This window comes from Gallinula chloropus (genome assembly GCF_964237585.1).
Source record: "Gallinula chloropus genome assembly, chromosome: 3".
NCBI lineage: Eukaryota > Metazoa > Chordata > Aves > Gruiformes > Rallidae > Gallinula > Gallinula chloropus.
In genome coordinates, this window is record NC_140087.1 from 110,523,815 (window position 1) to 110,551,280 (window position 27,466).

Sequence of the window (27,466 nt, forward strand, 5' to 3'; positions counted from 1 at the left end):
CAAGGTGCAAGGTGTTCTTGGAGTCTCCCATTTTGGCTTTAGAAGGTCTGCAGTATGAGTAGGGGGTAAGGCTATATTCAAGAACAGTCAGTTCACAGTTGTCCTATTGCAATCTTCACTGTGCAGCAGCACCTTATTTTTTTGTCTGTGTCACACATGTAGGTAATTCTTTTGGCTGTACAACTGACCATTTTTAGTGGGGGGGAGGCAGGATATCCTCTGTTTTTTTCCTTCCAGAATGACCTGAGGGAAGCCCACCCTTTAAACCAGGTAAAATCACGTACTTCAGTTTTGTCAGGGCTAATGAAGGTATTGCACTCACCTTTTTTTTTTTTTTTTCCTCCAAGTAAATTTTCTAAGAAATAAATAGTATATCTTCAAATAAGATAGCAAACACTTCTCAACACAGCAAGGACTAGTTTCTATGCCTTATTACTGTATGGCAGAAGTGAACAGATTTCAGTTTCTCACCAGTTCCCAGAGTTTCTAAGTGTCTGAAATATCTTGGACAGCATTTTTGAGGCAGCTCAGCCTTTACGAGAATGGATCATGTGGCCATATCTGTATTAGGACACAAAACATACCACTGAATTACCTGGCAGACTCCACCGCACAACTGTGGCCTGTCTGAACTCATGTTCTTCCAGACAATGCTTTGTCACAGCTCAGGGGTGAGGAGGGACCAAGGAGCACCCAAAAAAAGCAGACTGGAAACAGTTATCCTGTTTTGGTAAGGAGGGAGCAAGCATAACTGCCTGAATGCAAACCCTGCTGTGCCAGCTAAACTAAGGGATAGATACACTTTATGTCCTGTTTTCTTGCTATAGAAAAACAAACAGGTGCCTACTTGTGGACAACAGGTTTCTTTCGTTGTGACCAAGAACCAGAGTTGCACACAAGTAGTGTTAAGTAGCCTTTGGTACCTCTAGCACTAGGTCAGCCCAGTGGAAAGGTAGGTGAGCTTGCATTGTGCCTGTAAGGCCTTGTGTCTTTGTGTATTATGCTGTTGACAGAAGTCCTTGCTCAAGTTCTTTTATGCTGAGAAATGATGATTAGCACCAATTATCTGAAATTGGTGGATTCATGTACTGATTAAAGCACTGCTCAGTATATCTCTAATGAAAGCTGCTGCAGCAAATTGACCAAAACAATCTTTTCAAGCTTCCCAAGGGTTTACCATGAAAAAACAAACAAACAAAACCCAATTAGTTTTAACCCTCACTGGAAGCTCTTTTATCTAAAAAGTCTCTTATTGGCAGCAAGCAGTCTATGCAGTAATAAAGACATAGATTGCTCCTTACTAAATTTGTTTCAAGGCTGTGTATGCTCAATTTAACAGTTCCACAAGGATTCAACACTTTCATAACATATGCACACAAATAATTTCTAAAGAAGACGCATGTTTTTTCTCTTCAGAGAGGTCAAACCCTAGCCTAAGTAGCTGCTAATGTTTTCTTTCTTATTTTTTTTAATGAAAAATACATACTATATTTTTTATATATAAAAAAAGGAAATTAAAAAGAGCAATTAAAACTTGCCTTGATATGGAAATCCCTATGCATTCTATCTTTTAGACAAACTAAACATGATCTTCAGGGTCAGGTTGGATGGGGCCCTGGGCAACCTTGTGTGGTTCCAGGCCTGGAGGTTGGTGGCCCTGCCTGTGGCAGAGGGGTTGGAACTATATGATCCTTGGGGTGTCTTCCAACCCAGAGCATTCTATGGTTTTATGATTCTGTGATCTTGACAGTCTTCAGAACTCTTGAATAGACAGAGTAACAATTTGCAGTTGATCTGCCAGCCATGAAGTACTTCACAGAGAGATGCTAGAAGGTCTGCTGACATATTGCTGTGCTACCTATGGAGTGGGCCCTGGTGTCCTGCACTTGGCAAATCCAACAGACAATAAGATGGGCCACAGGGTTGAGGAAGACTCTTGAGATTTCATGTAGAAAAGGAATTCTGCTCCTACTGATTTATACTGTTTACTTCAGATACCATATTTTGACTTTACCATTTTGAATTAAATTTTACAACACAGAGATATATATAAAAAGTATATTTTATAGAAAAAAATAAATCCAGATGACTTTTTTTAATCTCAAAACCCCACAAATGTGGTTTTCAGTGCTAAAGAGATGAAAATTTGCTACTTTTGTTTTCTTGTCAAATGTTGAAATAAATATATTCATTCCATCAAAACACATTCCTGTTTGAAATTTGGCAGGACTATATTTTGATTACAAAGATGCTGTACCGTATAAATTCTCATTTAGATCTCAGCATCCAGCTCATTTAAATGCTCAGATCTAGTTGAAACTGCAGTGATATAAACTGCCCATCTTCCTTCAACCATATCGATCATAAAATAGAACCAATTCACTGTGTCCCAGTAAGAACAGAATGTTTAGGCAATGCTGTTTTTTCTTCATCTCTCCTATTTTATACCTGTTAAAGATCAAGAAAGCTGTATTCTTTCCTTCTGGAAAATAAGAACAAAGGGAGAGTTTCCATCTTGAAGCTTATGTTTAACTTTAGGAATGCTTTCACAGTACAGATTCACAGCAGCAAATTCAGTGAAATTACTGTCCTTGTTCTAAACTTTATTGAATTAACTTTAAAAATTCTAAAACCTTGATGTTGTCTTCAATCTAATTATTCATGTGAGAATATAAATCCAAAATAAATTCCTTTTGTGAACCTAAATATGTCCTAAATTACTATTCTCCTCTAAGAATGTACATAAGTTCCTACTCATAAAACACATGTATAATCTTGACCACTGTCCTTATAATGACCTTAGTGTCTTGCATTTAAGGTTCCTGAGAAACTAAATTACCATTGATCCACAGACTCTAATTTTGTAATACTATAGGAGCACAGAATCATATAATCATAGAATGTGTTAGGTTTAAAGGTCATCTAGTCCAATTTACCTCAGGGGGGGTTTACTAGATCATGTTGCTCAGAGCCCCATCAAGCCTGACCTTGAATATCTCCAGGGATGGAGCCACTCTCTGGGCAAGCTGTTCCTGTGATCTACCATCCTCATATTGAAGATTTTTTTTCCTAATATTGAATAAATCTCCCCTTTTCTAGTTTAAAACCATTATCCCTTGTCCTACTGCTACATGCCCTTGTGAACTTCATGTCTTTAATAGGATGTTAGTATTAATGTTCCAGCACCACCACCATCCAAAATTAGGAAACTAAGGTATGGAGAACTTACTATAGGATTGTCTAGCAGAACTTGGAGCTCATGAGTTTCAACTATAGGTTTTAAGTCATACAAGAGTTCTTACTCAATAAGCTTCAAATTTCAGTTCAGTTTTGATAAATAAACCATTACCCAACTATATTTTGTAACAGACTTTATAACAGGCTATGTGAGCAATTTTTCTGCACAAATGTTCATGATGTCCGTGAGACTTAGGGACTAACCTGTTAGGAATGATGCTGTCTAAAGAGGTTTTACGATGTTTATATTTACTAGAAATTTGCAGTCAGTGATACTATCTTAACAGGCTTAATTATGTTTATATTTGTTAGAATTTCAAAAAACTAGTTCTTCTCCAATTAATAATAGTTTACAAGTTTTAGTGTAATTTTTCATCCAAAGGTCTACCTTACCAAGGTCAAATCCCTTGCAGAGTCATGCTGTTTAGCAGTTCTTCAGAGGTGTTACCAGATGATCATTAAGTCTTGTACTCCAAGAGGAACCACAGACTTTTTTTTTACCCCTGAGCTTTTCTCATAAGTGCAAATAATACTGTACTAATGCTAACATTGCTTAGACATGAATAGCTTCTATAGATTTTAATCTCTAATGCAGACAGACAACAAAGAAATGGAACTTTATACTGCACACGCTGGTACTGCACATCCCTGCAAATTTATTCATAATTGCTGATTATTTTTATGGTACTACTTAACTGTACTTCAATACAAATCTTTCACTTAAAAGTCTTAAAAGTTGCTTTCTAACAACTTCAGTATGTGACCGCCTCTTCAGTAATCCCCTTCTCGCTCCCACTTGTGATGTGACCTGTGCTAGTTACAGAAACTGTTCCAGAGGAAAAGCATTATCAGAGGGACGGCTCCATTTTCCCACCTGGAAAAAAAAGCAGGGAGTTAGGCAGTTCATTAACTTTCTTCAGGACATCAGTGATTATTCTGCCTGCATTTTGGGGACAGCTATGCTGACTACAAGGATAGCAATGGGAATTATTTCCAATGTACTTTAACTTGCAGTGGCTGGGAAAGAAAAGTAGAAAGAAGGAGGATTATAAGAAGACACACTGTTTTGACAATCTGTTAGAATTTTAATTTTCTATATTCTGACTCTGTCTAACCAGAACTAGCACTGTGTAATCTAAACATTGGGAAGAAACGCCAGGTTCATGTATTAATTTATTAGGGGAAGATACCAGGAAAACTGGTTTTCATAGTCAAAAATCTAAGGATTCTAAAAAAGAATGATTTTTTTTTCAGTCCTTTGATTCATAGTAAAGCCTTCTGCTTTGCCAGGTACCAAAATTCCTGACATAAGAATCCTCCTGTCTAAACTTACATAATATTATTAAAAAAGAACACAGTTGGGGCCTTTCAGGGAATAAACCCCTCAACTGTTTCCTCTGGAAATGGACTTTCTCTGCTGAAATAGTGGAGTCCTACAGTACAAGTAATATAAATTGAGTCTAATATAAAAATAAGCACCCAGAGTTGAGGGACTGGGAGCAGTTAGCTGTGATCCCTGGAGTAGGTAGTTTAAGCTTAAGTGCAATAAAGGACAATACACATTACTACCAGCTTTTTCTACACTCAGAGTTTCTAAGAAAATCTGTCTGCCCTATGTGCTGTTTTGATATAGAACAATTGTACTGGCAAAGACAGAGTCCTCAGTGAATGTAAGCAAACTATTCAGAAAACGATGAAGTTGAAACAGACCCTTTGGTCATGACATACATTAGAACTTGTGCTGATCTTGCATCATATGAGGAACATCCCTCCCGCCTCACTGGCCAAAGAATTGGAAGTAAATCAATAGTCAAAGCTCTAAATTATTTATTAAAACGTACAATAATATAATTATTTGGGGTATATCTACTGCAATAGAACGTCAAAACTCATAGGGTGTGCAAGACATTTGGATTGGTGACTGCAGAGGGGAGATCCTCTGCAGGAGGAGGCTTCTGGAGGACAGGGAAATTCTTTAGGTAGCTGGTGATTGTTGTGATCTGGTGTGAAGGTTCTGGACACACCTATAGGTTCTGACAAAGGTTGACAGTAATTCTATTTGTAGAGGCTGACCAAGTAAAAGGAGGCTAAATGCTGCTTAGCAGCAGTCAAAGATCATGCTTATGCTGATAAGGGCTCCGTAAGAACCAGTAAGTTTCCTGAAACCTTCTCCAGCACGGATGTAGGACAATCACTTGTCCAGCTCAAAAAAGTTAAAAATAATATGAGGACAACAATTTGATTAGTTTAACATTCATTCCTGTCTCGATGTGTATCTAAAATTCTTTCTTCCACCTTACACTGTAGAGAGATACTCTTCCTATAATTACAGGGCTGTTATGGAAATTGGAATGAAGAAAAAAAAAAAAGCTACAAAAGATAAGTAGGTTAAGTCCATGTAAGTTCAGAAACGTGGAAGCAAATAACTGGTACCTGAACTTTGTCTAAGTGCTTCTGACAGATGGCTTCCCCAAACTGAATTTTGGAAGTGAATTAGAACATAAACTTTTTGTCTCAGCTATTGTTGTGTTGCTCAGGCCATTAACACTCTGAAACAAGAAGTGTGAGGGGAATTAAAGGGACAAAGTGACAGATCACAAGAGTATTTGCCTGGCCACCTTCCTTCCCTTCCTTTCTTTTCTGGTATTTTTATTTTAGATTACAAAGTGTAAACTTCTAATAACTTGCTTGTGGAAAGATATGTGTCAGTTAATATATTCTTCACTCTGAGGGTGATAGGTCACTGGCACTGGTTGCCCAGAGAGTTGGTAGAGGCCTCATCCCTGGAGATATTCAAGGTCAAGCTTGATGGGGCTCTGAGCAACTTGATCTAGTAAAGATATCCCTGCTCACAGAAGGGGGTTGGACTAAATGACCTTTAAAGGTCCCTTCTAACCCTATATTTATGGTGAATTATTCAACAGATATTAGTCAAATGTACAGTCAGAAGGTCAATTGGCATCAAAGGGTTTTCAGACTGTTTAGGCTTTCTCAAATAATCGAATATCTCCACAAAACTCAGGAAAAAAATGTAGCCCATGCATTTAGTATACAAGCTATATTTTTAGTGTCATAGTCTATCCAAATAGTCTTTTTCTTTAGAATATGGGCAGTTCTCTTCAAGTTGCAAGAAATGTGGAAGCTGTCACTAAAAAGAGAAATACATTTTGTACTTGAAAGTTAAAGCTCTAGTCAAAGAAACTCAGAGGAAGTAAACCAATCAATACTAGTTCTGCAGTCTCCGAGCAAAGTACAATGCACCCTAAATTACCCAAAATAATTTCTGATGTGACTTCAATACAATCTGTACTCCCTAGGCATTTTGTACAAGTTTGCTCTAATTAAAGCAGTGCATTTTCTTAGTTATGTTTCATATATTAATTTTAAAAGTGTGCTCTTTCATGGTTATGCAGATTATACATTTAGTTTAAGGATATATAGCCTGTGCTATCAAAAAGTTCAAGTGTTAAAAAAGGAATTTGTAAAACCTAAAGCAAAGTGAAAAAATATATATTGCCTCATTACCAAAAATGCTAATAATGTGTATGTAATAATATAGCTTACTACAAATAAATTAAAAAAAATCAATCACATCCACAGCTCGTTTGAGGGTTGCATTTTTCAGAGATAATGAGATAGTTGTAGCTAAAACAGGAGAGCAACTAAGATCAGATTTTTCTTGACTGCACTTAGGAATTTAGAGATTCCCCCCAAACACACTGGACCCTTCATTTACAGAATAAGAAAAACCTGTCTCAAATCGAATAATCATCACCAGGAGTTTTAAATCAGATTGGAAAATTACAAGTCACCAGCACCCTTTCACTCAGAAATTTTAACTGAAATATCAACTGCTGTATGAGGATGTTGCTTGAATCAGCTATCTTGGGACACCCACCTGCCCATGGCCCAAGACCCCTCTATCTCCCCACAGCCCAGCACTGTGCATCTGCCAGCCCACATCCCCCAGGAGGTGCCTTGATGCCTGGGGCTGCCACCAGCACCTGACTCATGGTGGAACGGGTCCTGGCTGCCAGGCCTTGCTGCCCCAGGGACCCCTTATGGCACCCAGGCCCGGTGAGCCACTGACCTGCAGTATATGCCAATGGCTGGCTGTGACTTCAGCATGACACAGCATAGACGGCCTGCAACAGAGGGCAGGACTACTGTAGTGTTGGAATATCAAACAAATACCTTATTACCTTCCTTATCTGTGTGCTCCTGCCCCCCGCCCTCTCCCCCCAAATTTTGTTGCTTAGTACTGTTTGCATGGCTGCTGCACCAAGCATGGTGCTGATACAGTCTTGTTGACATATGTTCATTCTGCTCTTAAGGCATTGCTCTTTTTTAACATAGACTGAGCTCCTGAGTGTGATCACATCACCCTGTCCCAGCCAGGTCTGCATATCAAAGTCAGAACAGGCAGTTCCAAGGGGTGAGAAATATGGAAATCTTGTGTTTCTCATCACCTGATGTATGTAACAAGTTCCTGAGGAGAGCTGTGAAAAGGTCTGGGTTTACAAGATAGTCAGAGTTTGATAAAAACTGTGCAGATAGTAGCTCAGAGCCAATCCCTTCTTAAAAATGAGATGCAATTTTAGAAAATACCTCTTAGCAACTTAAGGTGTCATCTTGCAGAAGGTGGCTGGTTATGCATTTACTTCTTTGGAAAGCCAGAGCCATTTTTAAGATAAAATTAATCTCTTCAGACATTTTCCAAGTGTAAAACAGAAAAATATGAAAAGCACTTTAAATCAAAAGTGTTAAGAATATCATGGAGCATTAGAAAACTAGGATTAGTGAAAATTTAAATCTGCTGATGGAACAAAATGCAGCCTGACTAAAGATAGAAATAATAAGAAAGAATATTTGCAATTTTTATTAATAGGCTAGATCAAATAAAGTCTTTGTGCAGCTAAAATAAAATTTGTTTCCACAGACCCTATCTGGGAGAAATCAGATAATGAAAACCCTCATGACAGTTTTCTTCACTCGTTTGAACAGAACACAGCAGCTGTGTTATTAAATTTATCATATGGCAGCCTTTAATATATTCGTATTTCTGAAGTAAGTGTGCACGTCTCAAATTAAATTAAATGTTTTCTTAATTGTAAAATCATGAAGATAGCGATTAGAGGTTAGTGGGTTAGATAATTTAAGATGGTTTTGGTTGCCATATATTTTTTGAGGGAAGAAAGTAGTTTTGTAAGTCTAGCAGCAGACAACAGTTTTTTACTTTAATGAGAAGAGAAACAACCTTTAGCTTTACATGCCTCTTGAGTACAAAGTAGACAGTAACTGATTAATATTAATTTATACAGCTTTGGTGAGCTGTGGAAAACTGCAAAGTGCAAGACTAGTGGATATATTTGTAATGACATGAGGGAGCAGGGGTTTAGAGGTTGCTACTCCACTAAAGAGTAAATGCCTCACATTGCACATATGCTGCCATCAGAAGTTACAAACTTCAGCCTTCCCCTGCTAATTGCAGTTGCCCTCTCCTCCTCCTCACTGCCCCCTTTGCCTCCTGTTGCTATCTCTACCGACCTGAGAGCTAAACTGTTTGTATCAGCATGCCTTTAAGTGCTTTAGTCAGAAGAGGCTCAGAAAATAAGCAGGTCTTTGCTAGCTCAGCTTATTTTGACTGTAGCAATGTAAGAACCATTCATAGGCTCAGGAAGAGATGACTTCCACAGCATCTGACTGGAGGCAGTAAATTATCAAGCTGCTGGGAGTAACTGGAGGTCTTTGCCTGGCAGGCATTTCCATGGACTAACTACTCTAAGCTTGAAGTCTCTTGTATGAAGCAGACACAAGACACAAGGGGGTTTTGGGTTTTTAAATGCAGAGGTAAAAAAATTTTTAAAAATAGTTTGGATTTTCCTCGAAAATTACAGTGCAAATTACCTGTGTGAAAACATGCAGTGTCCAGCAGCTCAGTTTTTCTAAATCAGGATGATTTTCTATAAATAGTGTGGATGCTTCCACAACTAGATCCTGGATAATATGATAAAACTGGCAGTAAACATAATGCTATAGAGTCTCAGAGCTATCTTACATGAGATTTCATGCTAGCGATACACTAGGTAAGATTTCTAGTAAATTTTACTAAATAAATGATTCTGATAAAACAAAAGATTTTATTTTTCTTCATAGAATCATAGAATGGTTTGGGTTGGAATGGAGCTTAAAGCCCATCCAGTTCCAATCCCCTACCATGGGCAGGGACACCCTCCACTAGCCCAGGTTGCCCAAAGCCCCATCGAACCTGGCCTTGAACACTGATGGTGAGGGGGCATCCACAGCTTCTCTGGACAGCCTGTGCCAGTGCTCCACCACCTTCAGAGTGAATAACTTGTCAGTTGAAAGCTTCCTGAGAGCACAACTCAATCCCACTGTACCATGTCACTGACAAAGATGTTAAACAATGCTGTTCTCAGTATGAGCCCTGAGGAATGCCACTTGTTTACTGGTTTCCATTTGAGATGGAGATGACAGTTCTTTGACTGAGACCATTACTCCAATTTCTTATCTACTGAGTGGTCCATCTGTCAAATCTATGTCTCTCCAATTTAGAGACAAAGAAGTCATGTGGGATAGTATTAAATGCCTTGCACAAGTCCAGGTAAATTATGTCAATTGCTTCTCCCTTATCTACCAACACTGTAACCCCATCACAGAATGCCACCAAATTTGTCAGGCATAATTTGCCCTTAGTGAAGCCATGTTGGCTGTCACCAATCGCTTTCTTACTTTCATGTGCCTGAGCATAGTTTCCACGAGGATCTGCTTCATGATCTTACTGGGCACAGAGGTGAGACTGATCTTTCTGTAGTTCCCCAGGTCTTCCTTTTTTCCCTTTTTAAACATTAGGCTAATGCTTCCCCTTTTCCAGGCCCTGGGAACTTCAGTGAGTTGCCATGATTTCTCAGATATGATAGATAGTGGCTTAGAAACTTCATCCACCGGTTCCCTCAGGACCTGTGGATACATCTCATGGCCTTGTGCACCTTTTGTATCCTTAGATGTTCTTGAACCTGATCTTCTCCTAGAGTGGGAAGTTCTTCATTCTCCCAGTCCCTGTCTTTGCCTTCTGCAACTCAGATGGTGTGGCTAGAGTGCTTACTGGTGAAGACTGAAGCTAAAATTTTGCTGAGTATCTCAGCCTTCTCCATATCCTTGGTAACTATGTCCCCTCTTACATTCCAGAGGAAGCCCACATTTCCCCTCATCTTCCTTTTATTACCAACGTACCTGTAGCAGCTTTTCTTGTTACCCTTGACATCCCTGGCCAGATTTAATTCTGTCATAGCTTTAGTTGTCCTAACCTGATTTCTGTCTGTTTAAACAGTGCTTCTGTATTCCTCCCAGGCTACCTGCTCTTTCTTCCACCCTCCAAAGGCTTCCTTTTTGTGTTGCAGTTTTTCCAGGAGCTCTACATCATTATAGTAGAAACAGAGTTATCAGGAAGCAATAAGTCTAATAATATCCAGCTACTTGTTTCCTAAAATATAGTAACCTGAGTAATGTGACTCCTCCGAGGTTCACAGACCTGTAAGAGAAAAAATAGTTATGGAAAACAGGAGCACTTGTGAAACAACACAGAAAATCTTAGTCAGCTATATTTAATGAAAATGCAAGTACAATTTTTATTTCTTCCACATGTATCAAACAGAACTGATTTAATCTCTGCCACCTTGTAAATCCTCTGCCTTAGAGGAAACTGCATATAAGTCAAACATAAAAAGAGAAGACAGACATGAATGAGGTTAACAGACTTTATGTAATGCAGGCAAAGGGAAAAGCAGGAAAGAAACAGAAATCATAAATACAAAGATTTTAGAACTCTTCTATTTTTTCCTTTAATAATAAGTGTTATAAAATGTAGGAGTAAAAAGGAAAATATGAAAGGAGTCAGGGGAGGAGGATTTCTTACATGGCTGATTGATAAAGGCATTCTTCAGTGTAATCCTCTCACTCTGATTATCCTGGTATCCTTCTAACATATTCTGTTCTGCAAATAGTTTCTTGATCCACACCACTCTCATTCTTTCCATGAAGTACACTTAATCTAGAAAGAAATAGTCTCAGACATGCTGACCTTAATTTGATGAACTTCAGCATGTATTCAGGCCTCTGACTCAAATCATGTCTTTCAATGATTTCCAGGTTAGGGTTATTACCTGGATGGAGGCCTGATGAGCCTTTTTCTTTCTCCATCAAGCACGTGTGGTAGTTGTATGCTGGCCTTGTTTCCACAAATGATGTGTCAGTATGTCCCTTTGGGTTGTTATGCTGTTGGAAAGCACTCATGTCTGCCCAAGGACCTTCTGCATTAACATTGTCTCAAAGGGAAGCATGTGGGGGCATACAAGGTAATTTATGTGACAAGTTTTGCGGGGAGTCATAGGGGAGGACTCGATGAGAATGGTCACCTTAATAACAGAGATGTAGACAAAGCAGAGCTGTTTAACATCTTTGCTTCTGTCTTCGACGCAGTCAATGGGCTCTGGGATTTTAGATGCCCTGAGTTGGAGGACAATGACTGTGGTAATGACAAACTCCTAGTGAACCTTGAACTTGTGGGTGATTTGCTGCTCTGCCTGGATGCATATAATTCCATGGCCCCTCATGGGATTCACCCCAGGGTACTCAGGGAACTGGCTGATATCATTGTGAGACCTCTACAGTTAACTGGTAACTGGCAAACATTGTCCCAGTTTTCAAGATGGTAAGAAAGAAGACCCTAGTAATTACAGGCCTGTCAGTCTTACCTCAGTGCCTGGTGGAATTATGGAGGAAATCATCCTGGGAGTTGCTGAAATACACCTAAAGGACAACACAGTCACTGGTCACAGCCAACATGGATTTGGAAAAGGAAAGTCCTATCTATGCGATCTGATTTCCTTTTACAACAAGGTCACTCAGCTGGTCGACCAAGGGAAACCAGTCGATGCTATTTTTCTGGATTTTGGTAAGGCTTTTGATATGGTGTCTCACAGTATTTTGCTGGACAAAATGTCCAGCATACAACTAGACAAAGCCATAATGTGTTGGGTGGGCAATTGGCTGAAGAGTCGGAGCCAGAGGGTGATGCAACCCCAGTGGGTTTACATGTGGCTGGTGGCCAGTCACTAGTGGGGTTCCCCAGGATTACATTTTAGGTCCAGGTTTTTTTAATATTTTCATAAATGACCTGGACCTGGAACTAGAAAGTGCAGATAACACCAAATTGGGAGGAGCTGTTGAGTCCACTGAGGGAGGAAAAGCCTTGCCGAGAGACCTGGATTGGGCATTCACCAGCAGCATGAAGTTTGACAAGGACAAGTGCTTGATTCTGCACCTGGGAAGGGGTAACCATGGCTAAGCATATAGACTGGGGTATCAGATGCTGGAGGCCAGTCATGCTGAAAGGGATTTGGGGGGCTTTGCCGACAGCAAGTTAAAAATGAGCCAGCAGTATGCCCAGGCAGCCAGGATGGCCAACCATATCCTCAGGTGCATCAAGCATGGCATTGCCAGTCTGTCCATGGAGGGGATTGTCAGTACTAGAGGGACACAAAAATATTGGAGAGTGTCTAGAGGAGGGCAATGAGGATAGTGAAGGGTCTGGAGGGGAAGTCTTACAAGGCGAGAATGAAGTCCCTTGGTTTGTTCAGCCTGGAGAAGAGGAGGCTGAGGGGACACCTCATCACGGTCTATGGCTTGCTGACGAGGGGGAGTGAAGGGGCAGGTGCCAATCTCCTCTCTTTGATGACCAATGATAGAACCTGAAGGAACGGTATGAAGTTGTGAAGTGAGATTTAGGTTGGATATTAGGAAGAAGTTCTTTACTGAGAAGGTGATCGTGCACTGGAACAGGGTCCCTGGGGAAGTAGTCACAGTACCGAGCTTGGCTGAGTTCAAGAAGCATCTGGAGGATGCCCTCAGTCCCACGCTCTGACTTGGCTGGTCCTGTGTGGACCCAGGAGTTGGACTTGCTGATCCTTATGGTTACCTTCCAACTCAGTATATTCTATGATCTATCCAAATGAAGGCTTTATAATGTGGGTACCTTCAGCCAGCTGAGACAGGGAAGATGATTATTTCACAGCAAGGAGTCACCTTTTAAAGAGGACTTCCTCTCACGTAGACATCAATACTACAGCATCTCAGATTATGGTATTCTTCCAGGAGTGAGTTACCTCTCACTTAACCTCAGATGTCTGCAGATGAGTCACTATTGGGAACATCTGCTTCTCTCAAGTGATTATAAAGGTAAATCTATTTGGACTTCAATATGCAATACCAGGTGTTTTTTTGTTGATGGACCTTTATTGATTTTTATGGGTTAGCTGGTGGTTTGAGGAGTGAAAAGGCTACTAAAACAGAAAAAACCCAAATGCTGAAATACTGGACCATTGATTGAAGTGATTATCAGTCATGATTGTCTCCTTTACTCTGTGTTCTCAAATGTGCACAGACACTTTGCCTTTAAGAAAAACTTAAATGGGGGTCCTACTTTCAAATGTAGTTGCTGACAATTTGGGAAGAAGAGGAAGGTGGAAGTTTTAAGAGGTTCCATTGTTTTCTGTATTTACAGAATCCTCAAATTGCAAAGATTAATATTGAAATTTTCTTTTTTTGGGTTGTTTTTCTGAAGGCAAAAATGAACTTTAAAATGCACATTTAGGATAAATGAACCAAATAGCCTCCAGACCTACTGTGGACCTTATAAGTGATTAGTTTTGCTGGAGTTCAAAGCACAGACTTTCAGTTTATTGAAATGCTAATGAAATTTTGATTATAATATAAAATATCATTTTTCCTCTAAAACATTATTAATGCCATTTCAGAGATTAATGCTGCAACCAGAATCCTTTGTTTTTCATTAATCTACCAGTTCACTGCTGAATTTACTTATAAATCTCCTCCTTCATCCAGTTTATTTCTCATTGTTCCATGGAGTTTAAATTCTATCTAAAAATATTTATGTCAGCAGAAGTATATTACTGCAATTAAAATATCAATAAAACAACCCATAGCACCACTTTCACTACCATTTATAGCATGCTGGTAAAATTCAAGGATTAAAGTAAGCATGGGTCCTTTTGTGATTTAACTACACAGGGCGAATCCAGTCACCGTGTTTGAACTGAGAGATTTGATAACAATCAACACAACTAGACCAAAAGCAAAATGGATACTGAATCCCATCAACTATTAAATTAATTTTCACTAGTACAGAACCCTTTTTCCCCCTTTCCTGTCACTGAAAGGCCATGTACTGAGGATCAGTTTTGTCATTGTATCTCTGTTGCCTCTTATTCTGCAGTCACTGTCATAGCATCTGAGTTCCTGCCAGTAGTTCTTTAGGCAACCTACCATTTGCCATATATTTTTCTCTCTTACTATCTCCAGGCAGAAGAAATGTAGCTGGCAGTGTACTTTGTTCTAGAAAATGGAACTTTCCTCAAAAGAGGATGATATTCTTCCCTGTGCTTGGGGCTTAATTCCGATGCAGATTGTGGCTTTCAGAATTATTACCTGCCATAAATCCTGCCTTAGATTTGGTGACATCAGTACAGGTTAATAAGGTTTTAGTTCTCTTGAATATCCTTGGAGTGGTCTTGTGAAAAACATATTACATTTTGTTAGGTCTGTTACAGTGGTCACTTCCCTCTGAGGAGATCTGACTTCTCACTTTCTGTCTCTTACTGTAGGGAAAACTGTTTGAAAATTCAGGCAATCTATGTGGGAAATGAGGAGAAGGACTGTTTAAGAGTGAAGAGTTGGTGTGGTAGGTTGCCTTGACTGGATACCAGGTACCCACCAAGCCGCTCTGTCTCTCCCCTCTTCAATAGGATGGAGGGGAGAGAAAGTAAAGATGGAAAAATCTTCATGTGTCAAGATGAAGGCAGTTTAATAAAGCTGAAGCAAAGGTCATGTATGGAAGCAAAGGAAAACAAAAGATTTTTTCTCTTCTTCCCATCAGCAGGTGATGTCTGGCCACTTCCCGTACATAGCAGTTGCTCTAGAAGACCAGTGTCATACGGTATGGAATATCCCTTTGGTCAGTGTGGGTCAACTCTCCTGGCTGTGTCCCCTCCCCAGATCCTGCCCACCCTCAGCCCACTGCTGAGGGAGATGTTGTAGAGACAGCCTTGTATGTGCCAGCCCTGCTCAGCAGCAGCCAAACCCTGGTGTGTTACCAGCACCTTGCTGGCTGCCAATACATAGCACAGTGCTGTGAGGGTGCTGTGGGAGGGAGGGGTAGCTCCAGCTCAGCCAGACCCAATACATGTCCCCACAATGATTCAATAAACTCCTTGACTTCTTGTTCTGTGGATAGAGTGTCTTTTAAAAGCTATCGGTACTTCATCACTCTCCATGCTACCTTCCTTATCAACAGCTAATTTGAGATATAAATGCACAGAACTAAATATCCTGATGAGTTCAATCCATTCTAGATTTAATAAAGCTCACTGTAATGTGAGTAAAACTTGGGTAGTGAAATACAGGGCATATTTTTATACAACATAAAACAATTTTGAAATATCTAGTGCATCCACAACATGTCTCAGGTTCTGAATGTAAGATTTTCCTGCATGTTTTTAAATGGGTAGGTAAATATTACCCCAATATTACTCAATTTGAAGTCAGTAGATAACTGTCTGTGGGATACATTGGGAATGTAAAGTATATTTGATGGAGTGGTATTCTTTGTCTTCGCAGTCATAAAATTGAAGGGTTTATGGTAGTTTTAGCTTACAATAGTAAAGTATTAAGATCATGTGTTTTTCAATTGTATTAAATATAATATTCTACCTCTTAATTTCTGGTGGATAGGGCTCTTCATCTAATCTTGGTAATATACAATACAAGATAATGAAAAACTCTAACAGGATTCATATTTTTGCAACAGAAAGAGTAACTTTTAATTAACTATAACCTAATTTTTTTCCCCAAAAACTTTTTCTTTATAACAACCAATAAATCGTCCCACTTATTCACCAAATTTGCCCTTCATGAACTTTCAACATTCTGATTTAGGTTTATGCAAAAGTGTTGAGACTCCCACTAATCTGAGAGAATAACAAGTCATTTTGCTGCTAACAACTGTAGGAAATTATTTATGTTGCTATTATCTGGGAGAGAGATCATATTGCCAAGGTTAAACACCAAGTTATGGAGTTATTGCAGAGAGCACTACCAACTTGCTCTTTAGATGTAAATCTTTCATCTGGTCAGGATGAATTGCTGTGCAGGTTTTAATTCTCATTTATTTCAAAATACCTTGAATGTGTGTTCTGTTGTACTTTCCCTTCATCTCCCCTTTCTACTCCTCATTCTTAGGTGCTTGTGCTATGCTCTATTCTCAATAATGACTTGTGATTGTTTCCTGAAAACTTTTATTCAGCAATATTAATTTTGGACAGGTTAGATGTCTGAAACTAAGCACAAGGCTGCTCATGTTGGCAGTCCAAATAATTAAGGGATACATGGGAATGAAAGAAAATAGAATTCCTGCCTCAGTCCATAGTATAGTTATGCATATCTTTTATACTTCCAGCATAGCATGCCTTGCATCTGCTTGTTGCTCCATGCACAGGGATTAGGGGCCTCAAGTAATTGTGACCCTATCTGCACATTACTCTATCAACATTTATGACTTCTCTATTGTGTGACTGTATTCACATAAACCTATTACCTACCACTGGTATTTCCTGCACATAAGCAACATTCCTGATTCTATATAACACACATAATACTTTCCCTTCCACCAAACTTTGCTTAATGTTGTACCAAAGCATTATCCTAAGGACAAATAATGTGAGCTACTTCAGTAATTCACATTATTTGCCCTTAGGATAATACTTTTTGAGGTTTGATACCATAATTTTAAAAAGGGTTTGAAAAAATCTTAATTTCATGAAGCAGGAAAATGGAAGTGAAAGAAATTGATGAACCGCTGAGGTCTGGGGGGTGGGGGTGGTGGAGAAATCTGGTAGACTTTTAATAACCCTAAAATCTACTTACTCCTTGTGGTCAACAGAGATGGTTTTGCAGGCCATGCATTAAAACTCAGTGTAAAATGTAGAGCAAATGGACTTTGAGGGGAAAACCAGAAAATAGTAACATGGCCTTTACTTTTGAGTGACGAAGTAGAAGAAATTCACACTAAACTCACAACTCCTCCCAAGGAACAGAAATGCACGTGAGTAGTAAAGTAGATCAAAGCCATAGCATTGCTTTAAATGGGTCCTTGTAACCTGCTGAGTATGTATGCTACAAAGCTACACAAAGTTCTTCTCTCTATTAAAGCTCATGTAGTAGACTGTCAGCAGCACATCACACTCTGACATGCTGCTGTTACTGTTTTTAATTGATAGATGTCTGCCAATAAGTTAATTCCAAGGGCACTTTCCCCAATGTCTCCAGCAGGAGTGTGAGTTTTCTGTCAACAGTGTAGCTGCAGAAATGGCACACACTTGTTAATTCTGACAGCACTGCACATGCTGGGAATCTCTGAAACATATGATCCCATCTGGTCCCCACAGTTAAGCATTAATGGGATAAGCCAATACTTTGATGACAGACTTTATAAAGAACTTTGAGCCTTTAACACAGTGGTGTGAGCTGCTTAGATGATATTCTTTTTCTGGAGTCAGTTACAGATGTGCATTGAAATAACAGGGTTTATTCTGCCTGGTCAATCCCTGCAAAAAATATCCCTATGCAATCTTGTTTCAGTGATGCAACGATGGTGACACCCTCATCTTTTCAATCTACACCATCTTTGCAACATGAAAAAGCACAATGATTTTTCAACTGCAATGGAGAGCCATTATAAGAAATATCTGCAGAGGCACAAATTTTCACATGCAGGCAGCCTCACAGGTCCTTTGCTCTTCATCTAGTAACAAGCACATGGTCATGTCCTGGGTGTTCATTAGAACCACATGACTATCTTCTTGTTGCTTCAATACCTGTTTATTCCCAACATCCTTGTCAATGAAATGTTCTACTTTGCTAGTCTCTTAATCATGTAATTGTGCTCTTTTCAGAAACAGAAACGAACAATACCTTCAGGTTGAGGTGAGCTAGTTTTCAGTTGCTATGACTTCCCTACCTATGACTGTTTAAAATTTCTTTGCTAGAATGTTGAATTTAAGCCAGAACCAGGACACCAATGGAGTTGAGGCTACACAGCACCTTGTGGAAGCAGACTAATACTACGTGAATATTTAATCTTAGATGGTAATCATATGCTTATATGACTCCTTCCAGGGTTCCTCTCATCTCAGTGTGATAGAAGGGAGGCTGCTGTGGATCCATGTTCCCTATGTGCCAGCAGTGGGGTTGAGCATGAATTCCCAGCTGGGGCATGTACACACATGCACAGTGCAAACACGGCCAGGCACACAGACTGGCACAGAAAGAGGTCAGTGCCTTCATCAGCACCCACATAAATACTTACAGACAGGCTGACTGGGATAGGAGTCAAGATATATGCATGCCCTTGCTCTTGATTCACAAGCATGCTCACATATGTGTGTTCATTTCATACTGACACAGATTTAAAACTCATCCAGTATCCATGGCCCATTCTCACACACCGGCTGAGGCTTTGGGTGTTTCCAACTCACCATTTGGTCCAACCTGAAGTTCATGAGCAGTTTACATTCACAGGCTCAGAGAGTGACCTACACAGAAAATAAAATAAGTTTAAAAGAAGTTACAACAGTTTGCAGTAATCAACCTCCAGGTTTTCCAGGTTTTTCCTTACTTGCCCTTTATATTAACTTTTTTTTTCTCTGACTCAACTTGATTCCTCCTTTCCCCTATTTTTGATACTTCCTCTCAATGTTCAGGAGCACATTCCTGTTGGGTCCTGAACTCCATAGTCTTATACAATTTTCAAACTCTCTGCTCCACCTAAACATCCTCTTCTGCCTGCATCCCAAAGTCTTGTAAAGAGCCTTTGGAAAATAATCCCTCTTAGTTTGTGTGGTTTTCCAGGAAGAGAATTTCTTTCCTTGAGTCATCTTAACAGGCAGGACAAGGAACAACTATCCAATCTTTGTACTTAACAAACTAAGAGTGGCTGACTTAGTGTGCTCCATATTCACTGATCAGGTACTTGTTGGGTACCTTGGCCTGTACTAGTTCCATGGATACTTTCTGAGTCTTTGTTTTCAGTGTGCTTATCTTTTTAATCACATGACAATAAAAAACTGTTATCTGTCATCATTGTGTTGGTTGGGATAGTGTGAACTTTCTGCATAGTAACTAGTACAGAGGTATGTTTTGGATTTGTGATGAAACAGTGGTGATAACACAGGGCTGATTTTATTACTACTGAGCAATGCTAACTCAGAGGCAACGGCTTTTCTGCTCCTCACCCCTCCCCACTCCAACCAGTGAGTAGAGTAGGCTGGGGATCCAGAAGGAGTTGTGAGGGGACACAGCCAGGACAGCTGACCCCAACTGACCAAAAGGATATTCCAGCATATCAAGCCTAAGGAAGAGGAAGAAAGGGGGGACATTCAGAGTGATGGCGTTTGCCTTCCCAAGTCATCATTAGGCGTGATGTAGCCTCAAGATGAGGACCATTTTACTATTTTTCATGCACAATGTTCCAAGACCTCTTTGTCTTCATGTGTTGAGGACATTTTGAAGTCCTATCCATGTAGAAGTGTCTGTCAGTGTAGAAAGGTATTCTGATGATCAGTATTTCTGTTCCTAGCCTCTTCCAAAAATTCAGATGTAGCAATAAGAAAAGTCAATAGTTTTCAGGTTTGAGTTTAATTTGGTTTAGTTTTATTTATCAATGCAATCTCCTATATGAATTATTTCATAAAAGGCAATTGTGTCTGTAAAATGCATATATATACTCTGCATTAAAGATAGAATCAAAATTAAATGTTTCTGAAAAAACCCCAAACCTAAAGAAATTGTTTATGTTTTTCAAATTTTTCAGAAGTACAATACAAATAGAAGACTGTGACTGCACAGCTTCAACCAGCAAAGCCTGGAATTATATATGAACTTAGAAAGTCAAGCAGATGATACTGGCCCGAATGACTGCCATATATCAAAACACTTTTGTTGTGAATACTATACATCATCTTGAAGCTCTTCTTCCCTTACACACTAATTATGCAATAATAAAAAAATATATTAGGATAGAAAGACCATCTCATTTTATCTTACAAATCCGACAAATCAGTCAATTTGTTTTTAAGAAAGTCTTCATTCAAAAATCCTTCAGCACATGTTTTTTTTAATTTATGCAGTGTTTCAGGATTCTAAGACAGAAAAAAGACTGCACTGTGATCCCTAGTGAAAAACTGAAATGCTTGACACATTTAGGTCAATGAAAGCTCTGTAAAATTTATGTCAGCATAAACAAAGTTGACTAAATTTAGCTGAATCATCAGTTGATTATGTATTCCTTTTTATTCTATATCAGAGAGGAATGAGCAGAGGCATTAAAAAATTATTTCATTTTTTTCATAGACTCATCTTGTGAAATTCATGATTAATATTTTTTGTCTAATACAACTGTGGTGATTTCCACTGGATTGGTGCAGTTTTTAGAGTTTTAGAGTAAAAAATGTTATAGCAACTTTCTTCTTAAAATAAAAGATTTGGTCTACAAGATGATATGTAAATCATGTCCTTTACACTTAATATTCAGTGTCAGATTTCAACGGCAGAATTCAGGTCAAAATTAAAAAGCCTAAATTTTGTTCTGTATGTATAGGTACCTTTAGGTATACACATACCTAAATCCCCACGCAGTCAGTAATATATAATTACTACAGGCAGTGTACCTTAGAATTCTGCTAGAAGTTGCCTTTAAAGTAAATATCTAGGTATTTGATTCAGTTGTCCACTTACAGGCACTTAATTCTATACGACAGTCTCTAGAACAACCAAGGCATCCTTGTGAGACTGATAGATCCTTGTACCCTTTGTATCAGCACCTTAGGTTATATCAAATCCCATTAAACACTCATGCCAACAAAGACTCAGATCTATTTTGACTGCAATGGTTACCTTGTTTGTTGACAATGATATGTGGAGAGCTACATTTAGTAAAACTACAAACTGCATTTTTCTGCCCAAATCTGCTGACAGATCCCATGCAGAAAGGTTCTCAGGGCTTCCATAGCTATCAGGCCCCCACACATGACTGAAATAAGGGTGACCTCTTTTCCTCAACATATTCAATGATTAAAACACTCATCAAGAACTCTAGAGATCACTAATCACTGCTTCCTCTTGCAGCACTAAAGATGATACTTAAAACTTCTTGCTAAATATGTTTTGAACCCTATTAGGATGGTTCCCTACCACCAGTACTAGATTTGTGGGCTTTGTTCTTAGATGCCTCTCCCCTTACACATTCTGTAAATATGTGGGGTTTTTAGCAGAAGTCACTGTTGCACAGTATAAATTTATTTTCTTGTACCTGCCCTAAGTTTTCTTTCATAGATAGATCAATTACATGTTTCAGATTGGCTTAGTATTCTTATATCACAAAAATTCAACACTGAAGAAGCCATTTAGCATAATTTTCCCTCCCCAGATTAGTGCAATGTTGTTCCGTATTGAGCTGTTCATAGTACAGTTCCAGATATAGACTATTCTTTCTTTTATTATACTTGTAAAATGGATTCATTCCAATTTGTCCAAATATCCTTTTATGAAAATTATCCTGAATAGTACTTACCTATCTAGAATTGAAAAATTAAAGACAAATAACTTTTCTAATTTCAATATTCCTGTTTAGAAAAAAATAATGCTAAGGAAACCTCTAATCTTCTACACATACTTGTTTGCATATCTCAGAAGCATGCCTGTGGTTTTATATAAAGGATCCACAGGAACTTGAACAGATGAGATTTTCCTTAGAGCATTAGCTTCTTTCCAAAATGAAAGTAGTTTTCGATTCTTTAGAGATCAGTGATTGACATTTCTGGTGTTTCAGTCTGTAATACTTTTAGCCTTTTTTCCCTCTTGCAGTCCAGTGCTTGGTAGAGTTATACTAAAAAAATTATGAATGAGCAATTCCTGTGTTCAGAAGCAGTTTCTCAAGCCACAAATAGGTTTTTATCTATATCATAATGTAGAAAAGAGAGAAAGAGCTTAAATTGCTCAGTGCATGAATGATATATTGGTGACCTTTGTAATATAATAATGGTTACATATTTATCAAACTAAGGCTAAATTACCAAAATACATCTTAAACAAATCTGCAGGGGACTAGTGTTACATGCAAAGTGTTTCTAATTTTCTTTAATCAGCATGCGAGGAACAGATAAATTGCTTCATTTGAGAAAATATATTCAATGACACTAAAACTCATTCTGGAAGAGAGCATGTTGACTGATAGGAGGGAGGGAAAACACTGGTGATCTGTTATTGTCCTGGTTTTGGTCAGGATGGAGTTAATTTCATTTGTAGCAGCGGATGGAATGCTGTGTTTGAGAGTTAAAATGGGAGTAGTGCTGATAACACCCTGATGTGTTTAGTTGCTGTCAGACAGTCAAGGACTTTCTCAGCTCTTCATGAGAAAGGAGGGGCGAAGCCAGGACAGGTGACCCAACTGACCAAAGAGAGTATTCCACGCCAGTTACGTCCTGCCCAGGATATCGGGGGGCTGACGGGAGGAAGAGCAGGGGCGACTCCGGGATGCGCGGTTCTTGGGGGACGGTCGGGTTCTGGGACGGCTCTGGGTGGCACCGCCTGAGTTGTGGGTTTGGTGAGAAACTGCATTGTGTATCAACAGCTTCATATATTTTTGCTCTAAAGTCCTGTTAGCATTGTTATATTGTATCTTTCTGTTATTTTAGTAAACTATCCTTATCCCAACCCACGGGCCTCTTAGTTCCTTGGTTTTGGGGTTATTTGCCCCTTCTTTTTCCCTCCCCTTCCCTCTTCCCCTGCTCTTTTCCTTTAAGGAGCAGGCAGCTGTGTGGATCTTGGCTCTCAGCCGGGGTGAAACCACAACAATTATTCACGATCATCATCACCATAATACTTCTTAAAAATCAGAAGGAAAAAGAATAATGTGTTTGACTGTTCATTGTCACAATTGTATGTAGAATAAGATTCAAGAATTCCATGTTGCTCCTGACTTGCCATGAGTATGTATTGCAAATATGGATGTATTTGGTTTATGACAGGTTACAAACTCCAAAGAAGACAGCTTCTTTAGATCCATACAGATTCAGTATGAAGAGCTGGACTGATATATCAAAAAACCCCAAGAGCTTAATTGATCCAGCTGCCACTGTCATGTATCAGAATGCCCAGTATACATTTGGTCTCAGGTGCAGCTGGGTTTGACTTCACTACAGAATAACAAATTTAGACAAACCATACATAAAATAATAAAATAAAAAAAATGCTAATACTATGAAATAATCATGTCAAGACCCATTTTGTGTCATGAGTACTCTACCATCATCACGGTGTTCATTTGCCCGAGTAAAGGCATCCAATACAATTTAATCTAGAGTTCTGAAAGGATTTCCCCAGGCCCCTCCAAGCCCCTTCTAGTCTGACAGAAGTGACACACTTAGCATTAGATGCTTGTTTTTTACACAGATCAACCCCAAGCGTAATTTAATGTATCTCTGGGCATTTAAACATTAGATAACTAGTCTAACCTGCTCACCTAGACAGTAGATGGTAGACTAGCAGAGAACTCCTGTGGTAGAATCATACCACCTGAAGATATGTATTTCAGAGGTGGGAATAATTTCTGTTTTCTCTACAGGTACTATTGAAGGAACTCAAATCTCTAAATTAGACAAAGTTTAGATAGCTAAATTTGAGATCAATCTCTCCTGGACAGATTGACAAAACAGTAGTCTTGTCTTGTTTAGTCTAGTCTGGTTTAGTCTAATCTAATATGTTCCAATCAAATATTTGTGTTCCCTGGTGGTCTAGTGGTCAGGATTCGGCGCTCTCACCGCCGCGGCCCGGGTTCGATTCCCGGTCAGGGAAACAGCCCTTTATGGAGCTCAATCTCTTGGGCATGAACAATGCCCAATGGGATATATCTTACCATGCTTATTTCTCATTACTGAAATCCCATCTTACCAACATTTACAACTTAAATTACATACTGAAACTATCTTTATACCATATACATTCTCATTAACTACAACCAACCCCCTCCCCTCCTTTAACTGATTGATTTCCTGTTTCGATGGGCTCCCCCATCACTCCTCCAGATGTTCGCAAACAGGCTTTGACTTGGCCTCATCTGTCAAGATGAGTATTCAGGACAGAAGTGTTTGATTGCTGGGCATCAACACCAGCTTGGTTTAGGCCATCATTGCACTTGCACTTGTCCAGTTCCTTGTGAAACCCACTGTTTATTGGTTCAGGTTACTCCTAATACTTACTCCCTAAACCATACAACTCACATCACAGATTATTTCCCTCCTACAACGTTAAATTTCCTTGAGCCTTATGCCAGATCTCAACCTTCTGCATTACACTCCAAGCACATACAGGCCCTTGAGGAAAGACAACCCCATTCATGGGACTTCTCAAAAGCCACCTTACCTACCACTTCACCATATGCACTTGTGCTGGTTTTGGCTGGCTAATTTACCAGTAGTTGGTATGGGGCTATGTTTTGGATACGTGCTGAAAACAGTGTGGATAACACAGGGATATTTTAGATATTGCTGCTGAGCAATGCTTAGACAGAGCCAAGGCCTTTTCTGCTTTTCATCCGCCACCACCAGTGAGTAGGTTGGGGTGCACAAGGAGTTGGGAGGGACAGCTGACCCCATCTGATCAAAGAGATATTGCAGACCATATAACATCATGCTCAGCATAAAAAGGGCTGGGGGAAGAAGGAGGGCGGGGGCGGTATTCATAGTGATCATGTTTGTCTTCCCAGTTGTCCAAGGTAGTCAGTTTGCCAGGCCTCACTCTTTTGAAAACCCATCCACCACCTTCTAATGAAGGGAGAATTTTCTTGTGTAGTTCACTTATAGTTTCACATTCATGGGTGACCTGTATGTTGGCACCATGGTCAGGTCAACTCCTTGATCACAAAGCCATCTGTATGTTGCATATATCCCTAAATGTCCTAATCTTTTGTGGGCCCATCAAACTATGGTTTTGAAATATTTCCCGCTTCTTCATTTGAGATAACTAGTTTTCTTTCTTTTTAAGTTTTTGTCTATCTATTACATATAGCAACTAAGGGAGTACCTAGACTGTCTAAAAAATCTTTGAGCTTCCCGTCATCACTCCAAATTTCATAGTTTCTCCAATTATTTGAGTCAATCTAAAGTCAGTCTCAACAGGAAGAGCAGCACTTAACATTGCTACTTGTCTCCTACTGCTCTTTCAAGCCACTGTATGATTAGGAAAACTTTGCCCACATGGAGTAACATGAACATTCTGCTGTCTGCATTACTAAGAATCCTGTACTTTCTTCTGTAGTTGCCAATAATCCTTCCATAAATTGCTCTGTCGAAGAACATCAAAGCATCAAAATAAGTGCATTTAATGACGACTAGTAATTTAATCTCAAGTTTTCTGTAGGAGTCAAAATACATAATCTTACTTCTCTGAAATGTCATACTTTTAATTTTTGTTTCTTCTCTTCAGTTTCTTCCACTGTAGACAATATTCTGGCTAAGAATTCTTTGGTACTGTCAATAAATCTGTGCCATGACAGTAATTGCAGTTTGACAAGTATTTTTTTCTTTAGCACTTAGACTATTAAAACCACTGCAGTTACCACTTTGTCTTCTTTTCAAGCATTGTTTCAGAAATGATGTAGTCATGTTTTTGGTCACTTTTAGAAGTTTTTAACATTTTATTAATAGCAGGTGATTTCAGCTTCTTTGTAGCATTTGCAGTTTTCTTTGTATTGCATAAAACTTTGCAGATAAAAAGATTTGGGGAGCATTGTAATTATATATAAAATAATACTATCACTTCAGAATCTTGTGAAAAGATACCTCTTATGTATTAATTGTCAGTGTAAGCATATTCTCCTATTACTTCTTTGATGGCAATGATCCTTTCTTTTGCTATCTGTGAAGGGTTTTGATGTTTCTGTTACTTTAATATTAAACTTCTTAGGTTGCATTTTCTGATTAAATAATTTTGACTCCCATCTCTATTGTATCTGTGTTTTCTACAATGAGCTTGAGAGAGTCCACATTTTTTCTCCATTATTTTTCACACGGCTGGATTATATTTTCCATAAAACTCATATTTTGTCAGGTTTCCAACTTCTTCCCTCTGTTTAATATTTGTCTAACAAATTGGAAAGTTTAAATTTCTTCTTGCTAATCTATTTCTCTTCTGGAGCATATGATCTATTTTTGTTTTTTGCTATCAAAAATGGCCTCTGTATGTCACTCAATTCACATAACAATACATCTGACAGTTGTCACATCCATCTTCTCCAGTCTCCATAGGCTTATTCTTCTTTGCTGCCTTTCCCCTGGACTATCTCTTTTACATTTTTATGAGCATGTTTGTGAAAGCATTCAGTCCCTAGTACAGTGAAGTTATTCTATTTTTATTATGTAAATAGGTATCTTATAAAATCTTCAATGTGTAGAGGAGTTAATTATTGTATTTTATGGGATCTACTTATTATTCAAAGCTTATTCATATGCATTATGTTTGTAAGAAATCAAATATGCTGACTATGCTATTTCTCTGGTACATTATAACAAATGAGGCCTATAAAATGATTTTTACAAGCAGCAGTTTATCCCACTGTCTAGAATTTTGCTTCTTTTTAACACTTTCAGGTAAAATTTGAAGCTTTCCATTGCTTTTTCCTATTTTCTCTCAATATAATAATAAGTGAATGTTTATGTAATAACAGCTCATACAGCTCATACAGAAACCGTGAAGTATTTTATTAAAATAGTATATCAGAAGGTAAGCCAGCAGTTAAGAGTTGGCCCTGGAGCTGGTCCCAAAAAGCAGAACACCAAGGCAATTCACTAGTCAAGACATTTCACCAGGAACTTGTAAGCCTAATAAAATGCATATGGAGTTACATGGTCAGGTGTAAATTTATCACAGTTTACCAGTTGTGACTTTTTTTAGCCAAACTATTCAAACCTAATAAATAAATACAGAACAGTAGATGCTTATTATCAAATTTATTTCAGCCTATTCTTACTGTACTTAATATATTGAAATAGACTATTGAAATAAAGGTTTACATATTTCTTCT